This window comes from Primulina tabacum, chromosome 6 (assembly GCF_025594145.1).
Source record: "Primulina tabacum isolate GXHZ01 chromosome 6, ASM2559414v2, whole genome shotgun sequence".
NCBI lineage: Eukaryota > Viridiplantae > Streptophyta > Magnoliopsida > Lamiales > Gesneriaceae > Primulina > Primulina tabacum.
In genome coordinates this window covers 21,543,913-21,553,912 of record NC_134555.1, presented here as the reverse complement: position 1 = coordinate 21,553,912, position 10,000 = coordinate 21,543,913, and the positions used below count along the sequence as shown (strand labels likewise).

Below are 10,000 nucleotides of genomic sequence, written 5' to 3'. Positions count from 1 at the left end.
GATTCTTGGACTTGCGAGCTATCGTGTAAGAATGCATCGAGCCACGGACCCGACCCAATGGCAAAATATTGCCCTCGTTTGTGACTCCAGGTCAGGCGGGATCACCCGCTGAGTTTAAGCATATCTATAAGTGGAGGAAAAGAAACTTACAAGGATTCCCTTAGTAACGGCGACCGAACCTGTAATAGCCCAACTTGAGAATCTGGTGACCACGTCACTCGAATTGTAGTCTGGAGAAGCATCCTCAGCGGCGGACCAGGCCCAAGTCCCCTGGAAAGGGGCGCCAGAGAGGGTGAGAGCCCCGTCATACTCGAAACCTTTCGCACCACGAGGCGCTGTCGGCGAACCGGGTTGTTTGGGAATGCAGCCCCAATCGGGCGGTAAATTCCGTCCAAGGCTAAATACGGGCGAGAGACCGATAGCGAATAAGTACCGCGAAGGAAAGATGAAAAGGACTTTGAAAAAAGAGTCAAAGAGTGCTTGAAATTGTCGGGAGGGAAGCGGATGGGGACCGGCAATGCGCCTCGGTCGGATGTGGAATGGTGAGAGCCGGTCCGCCGATCGGCTCGGGGCGTGGACCAGCACGAATCGTGTCGGCGGCCAAAGCCCGGGCAGTTAGATGTGCCCGAGGAATGCCGTCGCCTAGATCGTGGTGGACAGCACGCGCCATCAGGCGTGCCACGGAGACTGCGTGCTCTCAATGCTGGCCTGTGGGCTCCACATTCGACCCGTCTTGAAACACGGACCAAGGAGTCTGACATGTGTGCAAGTCAATGGATGAGAAAACCCGCAAGGAACAAGGAAGCTGACTGGCATGATCCCTCTGGGGGTGCAACGCCGACCGACCTTGATCTTCTTAGAAGGGTTCGAGTTGAAAGGGATCGATTTTATGGTGCCCGAATTCGCAACGGAAGCAACAAAATTTTCGAAAATGACATTTTCTAACATAAAATTTTCAAGCACCTCATGTACTAGTGTGTAACATATACAAAACACAAAATGACATTCATAGGGTGTTAAGATATTATACCTATCAACCTCTTGAGGTTTATGCAATGGCTCCAACCAAGTTGTAAACAACTTGGCTCTTCAAAGGATGACCTTCTACAAGCTCTCCTCCTTTTTTTTGAAAAATTAGGCCCACCACTAACTAGGAAGATCCACTCATATTGTGCACTAGAAAAATATGAGTATTTTTCTTTGAGAAGTGTAGGAAATCTTCAACAATTGAAGAACTAAAATTGAGAGAAAATGAAGAGAGGAATTTCGGCCAACTTGAGGGAGGGAAAGAGGTTGGAAGACTTTTCTTGGTCCTTAAAAAAGTTGAGTTAAGCATGTGCATGTCATGCCTTGGTTATTGAAAAAGTTGTCTCCCAACTCTTCACCTCCCATGCATGCATTTTTGAGTGGGCTTGTAACAATTACAAGGCCTATGGACTTCAATTTAATTGTCTCAAACATATTTGAGTCCAATTAAACTTTACTTGATTTTACTCAAGTCCACTAGTTAAATAATTATTTCCAATTGGGCTCTACAAGGCCCAATGTTATTTAATGAATTCAACTCTTAAACTAATTTTATTATTTGGACTCTACTAGGCCCACTAGTGTTTAATTAATTCAACACTTGAATTAATTTAATTTAGTCCATAATAATGTTTATGAAAATCACAATTTTCAAATACATTATTCGCTTGGCCTACTTTTAATCTAAGAACACTTCCACAAATTAAAAGTTATATTTCTCTCATAGAAGTAATACTTCAAATTTTTTCCTTACGCTTATAAACTTATTTATAAGCCGTTCAACACATTGAACTATTTTACTTCTCAATGAGATCTAGAAAGCTAGTACTTGTGTGGCCCTCAATGGTTCATTGATACAACTAGCCGCGGGTTCATACATAGAGTTTCATTGTGAAACATGGTACTCACATCGCAGATACTAGTCTCGAACTCGTGCGGCCTATATATTTCTTAGTGGCGCCTGAATCGACTAGGAACTGTTTAAAATATACAGTATTCCAAATATGAGTTTCATGATACTCATCATATGAGCATCTCATATTCTTTCTACTATTTGTATATTCAAGGCCTTTATCTATGCAACTAGCATGGTATACAGATTAAGATGTGCCAAAATAATAATTTCAAATATTATTTAAATAAAGACTGTTCATACATAGAGTTTCATTGTGAACACTCGGCCAACACTTGGCTCGACGGGCACCTACTCTAACAATCTCCCACTTGCACTAGAGCCAACTACCCATATGCTTCAAACCCATTGATTCGCGATGCTTCTCGAATAATGGTCCAGGTAAAGGCTTAGTTAGTGGATCAGCAATATTTTTTGTGGAGCCGACTTTGTCAATCGTGACATCACCTCTTTCCACGATCTCTCTGAGGATGTTGTACTATCTCAATACGTGTTTGGACTTCTGATGAGACCTCGGCTCCTTTGCTTGAGCAATGGCTCCCGTGTTGTCACAGAACACCGAGAAAGGAGCAACTCCATTAGGAATGACGCCCAACTCTTGGACAAAATTCCTTATCCAAACAGCCTCCTTTGCTGCAGCTGATGCAGCAATATATTCTGCCTCAGTGGTGGAATCCGCAGTACTGTCTTGCTTGGAACTCTTCCAAGCGACAGCAGCACCATTCAGCATGAATATGAACCCAGAGGTTGACTTCGAGTCATTGATATCGCTTTGGAAGCTAGAGTCGGTATAGCCTTCCAATTTCAGTTCTCCACCCACATAGACCAAGAACAACTTATTGGTCCTTCTCAAATACTTGAGGATGTCTTTCACAGCTTTCCAGTATGGAAGACCAGGGTTGGATTGATATCTACTCACTACACTTAGTGCAAAAGCCACGTCAGGACGTGTAGATATCATCCCATATATGATGCTACCAATCGTAGATGCATAAGGAATGCTTGTAATCGCCGCTATCTCTGCATCAGTTTTGGGAGACATAGACTTGGATAGGGACACGCCATGACACATTGGTAGATGTCCTCTCTTGGACTCATCCATCGAGAACCGCTTCACGATGGTATCAATGTATGTGGACTCGGTGAGACCAAGCAATATTTTTGATCCATCTATATAGATCTGTATTCTCAATACAAATGATGCTTCACCCAAGTCCTGCATCGAGAACTTACTCGCTAACCATATATTATTTGATTGCAACATCCCTACATCATTCCCAATAAGTAGAATGTCATCAAAATAAAGCACAAGGAATGTCACAGCACTCCCACTGACCTTCTTATTGTCACAGGGTTCCTGAGGATTCTTAGCAAAACCAAACTCTTTGATTGTACTATCGAATCTGAGACAAGTAAATCTCTTCCTTAATATCCCCATTAAGAAAGGTTGTCTTAACATCCATCTGTCATATCTCATAGTCATACCATGCAGCTATGGCTAGCAAAATCCTTATGGACTGGAACATTGCAACTGGAGAAAATTTTTCCTCAAAGTCAACTCTTTGTCTTTGAGTATATATCCTCTTGCCATCAATCGCGCCTTGAAGGTCAATACCTTCCCATCCGCCCCAAGTTTCCTCTTGTAAATCAATTTACACCCTATGGGAACAATTCTCTCAGGTGGATCCACGAGATTCCACACTTGGTTCGAATGCATGGAATTCATCTCAGATTCCATCGCCTCAAGCCACTTGGATGAATCGGCATCAGATAACGCTTCCTTGAAGGTCCTTGGATCATATCCATGGATAGGCTCATCATGGCCCTCTTCAAAAAGCAGACCATACCTCATAGGTTGTCTCGAGACTCTCTCGGATCTTCTAGGAGCTTGTATCTCCTATCTTGGCTCTTCGGGTGTGGGTTCTATAATTGTGGGTGTCTCTCGAACCTTTTCGAGTTCTATCATCTCCCTTTTTGTATCAAATAGAAATTCCTTTCCAGAAAGGTTGCATTCCTAGAAACAAACACTTTTGTTTCTTGGGGATGATAGAAGTAGTATCCAACCGAATTCTTTGGATATCCCACAAAGTAACATAAAATGGATCCACTATCCAATTTATCTCCCACTACCTGCTTCACATAAGCAGGGCACCCCCATATTCTAAGATAAGAATATTTGGGTGGCTTACCCATCCATATCTCATATGGTATCTTGTCAACTGCCTTTGAATGGACATTGTTCAACAATAGTGCCGCTGTCTCAAGCGCATATCCCCAAAAGGATGGCGGCAACTCCGTGAACCCCATCATAGACCGAACCATGTCCATCAATGTCCGGTTACGACGCTCCGAAACACCATTCAACTGCGGTGTAGCGGGCGGAGTCCACTGCGAGAGAATCCCATTCTCCCTAAGATACTCTTGGAACTCGGCACTGAAGTACTCACCATCTCGATCCGATCGAAGTGTCTTGATGCTTCGTCCCAATTGCTTCCCTACTTCACTTCTGAATTCTTTGAAACTTTCAAAGGCTTCAGACTTGTATTTCATCAAATACACATACCCATACCTCGAAAAGTCATCGGTAAAGGTGATGAAGTAGGCATGTCCATGCTTAATGGTGATACTAAGCGGACCGCACACATTTGTATGGATCAATTCCAATAACCCTTTGGCTCGCTCCACATGGCCCTTAAAGGGAATTTTAGTCATCTTTCCTTTTAGACAGGATTCACAAGTCGTGAGAGCATTAATATCAGACATATCAAACATGCCCACTCCCACTAGCTTGTTCATCCTTCTTAGGGAAATATGTCCTAATCGATCATGCCATAGTTGTGCCGAATTTAGAGTATCTTGTTTGCGCTTGTTTGTTGTTATAGCTTGGACATTGTTAAGTGGAATATCTTTCAATTTTAAGGTGTAGAGATCGTTTTCAAGTTCTCCATTAACAATTAAACATTCATTCTTTTAAATATTGCAAACACCTTTGCTAAATAAACAAGAAAATCCATCTTTATCTAACATAGAAATGGAAATAATGTTCTTCACCAAGTCTGGTACAAACAAAACATCTCTCAAAAATAACTTAAAATCATTGTTCAAATACAAGCAAACATCTCCTACGGCCTTGGCAGCAACCCTTGCTCCATTGCCCATCCTCAAGAAGGTCTCACCTTCCCTGAGCCTTCTACTTCTTCCCATTGCCTGCAAATCATTAGAGAGATGTGAGCCACATCCGGTATCCAATACCCAAGAAGTAGAGTTAATTGAAATGTTTACTTCAATATAGAACATACCGTTTCCAGAACTCTTCTGTGCCTGATATTCCCTGCAATTACGCCTCCAATGTCCAGGCTTCTTGCAGTGATGACAGATATCAACAGTCTTGTCAGCCTTCACTGGTGTGGCTGCCACAACGGGACCCGAAGTCTGCTTCTTCAAGGGCACGTTCTTCTTGGGACGTTGGAAAGAACGCTTCTTTCCCTTCCCAGGTGTACCGGTTTTCGTACCAGATGAAGAGCCCACAAAAAGAACCGGCTTCTCTTTCTTGACGGTGGACTCAAAGGTCACATGCATGTTCACCTACTCCTCAAGGGTCGGCTCCATCTTGTTCATGTTGAAGTTCACCACAAAAGGATCAAATGATCTAGGCAGCGATAACAGCGACACGTCGGTGGTCAACTCCGAAGGCAATATCAAATCCATGCCAACGAGCTTGTCCACGAGCCCAATCATCTTTAGGCCATGCTCATGGACCGAGGCCCCATCTCGCATGCGCAAAGTGATCAGCTCCTTGACGGTAACATGCCTAAGAGGACGTGTTTGCTCTCCAAAGAGCTCCTTGAGGTGCAAATGAATGTCAGCAGCACTCTTTGCATCCTCAAAACGCCTCTGCAACTCATAATTCATAGAAGCCTGCATATAACACCTGGCCTTCTAGTCATGGTCACACTAATCCTTGTAGGTCTGCAATTTCTCCGGAGTGCAGCTAGTCGGAGCCTCAGCACGGGGCGACTCAGTCAGTGTATATGCAATCTTTTCCGAGTTCAAGACGATTTTCAGATTTCTTAGCCAAGTGATGAAATTAGGTCCGGTTAATACGTGTTTTTCGAGTATGGCAGAAAGCGGATTGCGAATTGAAGACATTGTCAAATTTTGTACTTAAAAGTAAAACAGATAAATGTTAATGACTATTTTAAAATATTTAGTAAGATATAAAGTATGGACTTTTACTTTATAAATTTTCGCTCCCACTGTTTTAACATTTTCACTACCCTCTAGTGAAAACGGAAAAACTCCATTCCTCAGTAGGTACGTAAGGTCCAATTAGCAAATTATGATCCCGAATAATATTAACCAATCATAATCCCTAAAAGGTAGTTTCCAATTGCATCTTAATGCAACCCTCAACGTAAACTTTTGTCTCACGTTTGATTAAGACACAATAATATGACGTCGTTCATCTTCACGTGTCAAGCCTTACCCATCGATGTTGAACCTTAATGGACGGTCGCCATGAATTCCCCCAATAATATTAGCCAAAATCATGGGAGTTCCACGTAGTTCCCATCACCATGTCAATGGATGTCACAACTTTCCGGCACCCAGGGCCCCCCAAATAATATGAGCCGAGCCCCGAGTACGGGTAGCGTTCATCATGCACCCATTTTCGATGGAAGACATGGAAATTATAAACAAATTTATAATTCCCCTTTTTGGGCTTGATATTAATTTTGAATCTTATTCAAAATGAGGGTTTTTTAATTTTGAAAGGTCTCAATATTAATTTTATTTAAAAGCTTGCCATGTTTGATCGTATGTTTGCCGGATTCATGCAACTTTGTTATTATCATAATAATAACGCACATACTCTTTATTTATAACATATCATGCATATATTATAAACAGTAAACACACAAGGATGATCAATCGCCCTAATACTAATGGCTCGTGTGAGCTAAACACAGGCCTAGGTCCAATCCTAGGGAAATGCATGGGATGCAAATGCAACTATTACATTAGCTTCCAATATTTACATGTCTTTGATCTTCATAATCACCAAGGCCACCATCTTCCAATCTTGATCTTCCACTATACTAATATTTACAAATAAATATACATGGCAAATAGGGATACATCTCATGGGGGTGGGAACGGGCCATAATTCAAGCCCACTTTAAATTTGATAATTATTACAATCATTCAACACAAAATATCCTAGCATACACCTAGCAAATTGGGCTTGGGCTTTTGATCATCCTTCATGCATAATATCACATATCATACACCATCAATTAATTATCACAATAATTAATTGATCCAATATTATATATCTTGATCCAATAAATAACCGCCACGATTATAAACTAAATTAACAAAGTATACAAACACCTTTGTCTACTTTCTAATTAATTTATTTATAACCGAATTTCTTGTAAATCACAATTTACTACAAATAATTAAAGTCCAACTTCAATTATTTATTTAATGAGAAAATATTTGCAACTTTTGTAAATTTAAACTTAAGGGCCCAATAAATCATTTTTCACCAAAAAACATTTTGGCCCATTTAAATTTCACAAATATGTTAGCCATCTCATGGCCCAACAACTTCAAGGCTAATGACACTTTGATAATCCAAAACACCTTTGAAAACCCTAGTCGTCATCACCGTCGCCGGAGCTCCGTCGCCGGATTCTTGGCCAACAAAATTTTTATTTTTTTTTTTTGAGGGGATGTTCGGGCAGCCCCCCTTTGCTGCGCGAAATGGGCAGCCCCTCGGGCTGACCGAGCTGCCCAGAACGGTCAGCAACATGCTGCCCGAAATATGCCCCAAAAACGCCTTGATTTTGTTGCAAAAATTTCATCTCACGCAGTTAGAAATCGACCTCAATATAATATTATGTATATGCTACACAAACTAGTACCCTTAGCTCATGATACCACTTGAAAGGGATCGATTTTATGGTGCCCGAATTCGCAACGGAAGCAACAAAATTTTCAAAATGACATTTTCTAACATAAAATTTTCGAGCACCTCATGTACTAGTGTGTAACATATACAAAACACAAAATGACATTCTTAGGGTATTAAGATATTATACCTATCAACCTCTTGAGGTTCATGTAATGGCTCCAACCAAGTTGTAAACAACTTGGCTCTTCAAAGGATGACCTTCTACAAGCTCTCCTCCTTTTCTTCAAAAATTAGGCCCACCACCAACTAGGAAGATCCACTCATATTTTGCACTAGAAAAATATGAGGATTTTCTTTGAGAAGTGTAGGAAATCTTCAACAATTGAAGAACAAAAAGTGAGAGAAAATAAAGAGAGGAATTTCGGCCAACTTAAGGGAGGGAAAGAGGTTGGAAGACTTTTCTTGGTCCTTGAAAAAGTTGAGTTAAGCATGTGCATGCCATGCCTTGGTTATTCAAAAAGTTGTCTCTCAACTCTTCACCTCCCATGCATGCATTTTTGAGTGGGCTTGTAACAATTACAAGGCCCATGGACTTCAATTTAATTGTCTCAAACATATTTGAGCACAATTAAACTTTACTTGATTTTACTCAAGTCCACTAGTTAAATAATTATTTTCAATTGGGCTCTACAAGGCCCAATGTTATTTAATTAATTCAACACTTGAACTAATTTAATTATTTGGACTCTACTAGGCCCACTAGTGTTTAATTAATTCAACATTTGAATTAATTTAATTTAGTCCATAATAATGTTTATAAAAATCACAATTTTCAAATACATTATTCACTTGGCCTACTTTTAATCTAGGAACACTTCCACAAATTAAAAGTTATATTTCTCTCATAGAAGTCATACTTCTAATTTTTTCCTTACGCTTATAAACTCATTTATAAGCCGTTCAACACATTGAACTATTTTACTTCTCAACGGGATCTAGAAAGCTAGTACTTGTGTTGCCCTCAATGGTTCATTGATACAACTAGCCGCGGGTTCAAATCTCCATGTGATTTGGACTAAACATGTCCTTATATGAGCATACCCTAATTGCTCCATTCTTACTTATCAACTCCTTGATAACAAGAACGTCAGAACTCAAGTCTGATAGTACCCAACCGATCATGTTAAACGCCTAGCAGCATCGCTTACATGATTCCCTAGGTATCAAATGATAGTGCCTGCAAGAACCATTCAATTATGGTTAGCGTACAGTACGGTCCCTTCAACTCATATATCCCGATCGATTCGACAACCATTGGTATATCGAGAGTTGTCAATGAATCGATACTATGTATCATGTCGTAGTTGCATCGATGGTGTAATCTATGAAACCCCTTTCTTAATTAGCACCATACTCTGATCAGATATTTCAAACTACATACACATGAGAACACATAGGATATCTATACCCGAAGGTAAGCAGTGAATCCCCGACTCCAATGCATCGACTCCTATATGTTTTGACAGAACACCCAACCTTGCCACCTGATGATCCCTTGAGAGTCGGTAAACAAGTCAAAGTGTAGTGCTAGCACATAGAGTCTCAATGTTGTCCCGGGTCATAAGGACTAATGGTGTACACCCATAAACTAGGACGTTTCCACTCGATAAGTGAGAACCACTTGGAAAGTCCTTTATGGAGGGTTGTTCAGTGCACTCTACAAGGAGCACCTATCTGCATGCTCGGACATCACAATGTCCCCTACCAATGAAACATGGTACTCACATCGCAGATACTAGTCTCGAACTCGAGCGGCCTATATCCTTCTTATTGGCAGCTGAATCGACTAGGAACTGTTTAGAATATACAATATTCCAAATATGAGTTTCATGATACTCATCATATGAGCATCTCATATTCTTTCTTCTATTTGTATATTCAAGGGCTTTATCTATGCAACTAGCATGGGTATACAGATAAAGATGTGCCAAAATAATAATTTCAAATATTATTAAAAATAAAGATTGTTCATACATAGAGTTTCATTGTGAATACTCGGCCAACACTTGGCTCGACGGGCACCTACTCTAACACGAGTGAGCATACTTGTCTGGACCCGAAAGATGGTGAACTATGCCTGA

General features: G+C 40.7%; 1 pseudogene; it reads left to right on the top strand.

Annotated features, from left to right (window-relative positions):
* Positions 1–81: 81 nt before the first annotated feature.
* LOC142550429 (28S ribosomal RNA) overlaps positions 82–10,000 on the top strand; it is a 12,244-nt pseudogene continuing 2,325 nt past the window's right edge.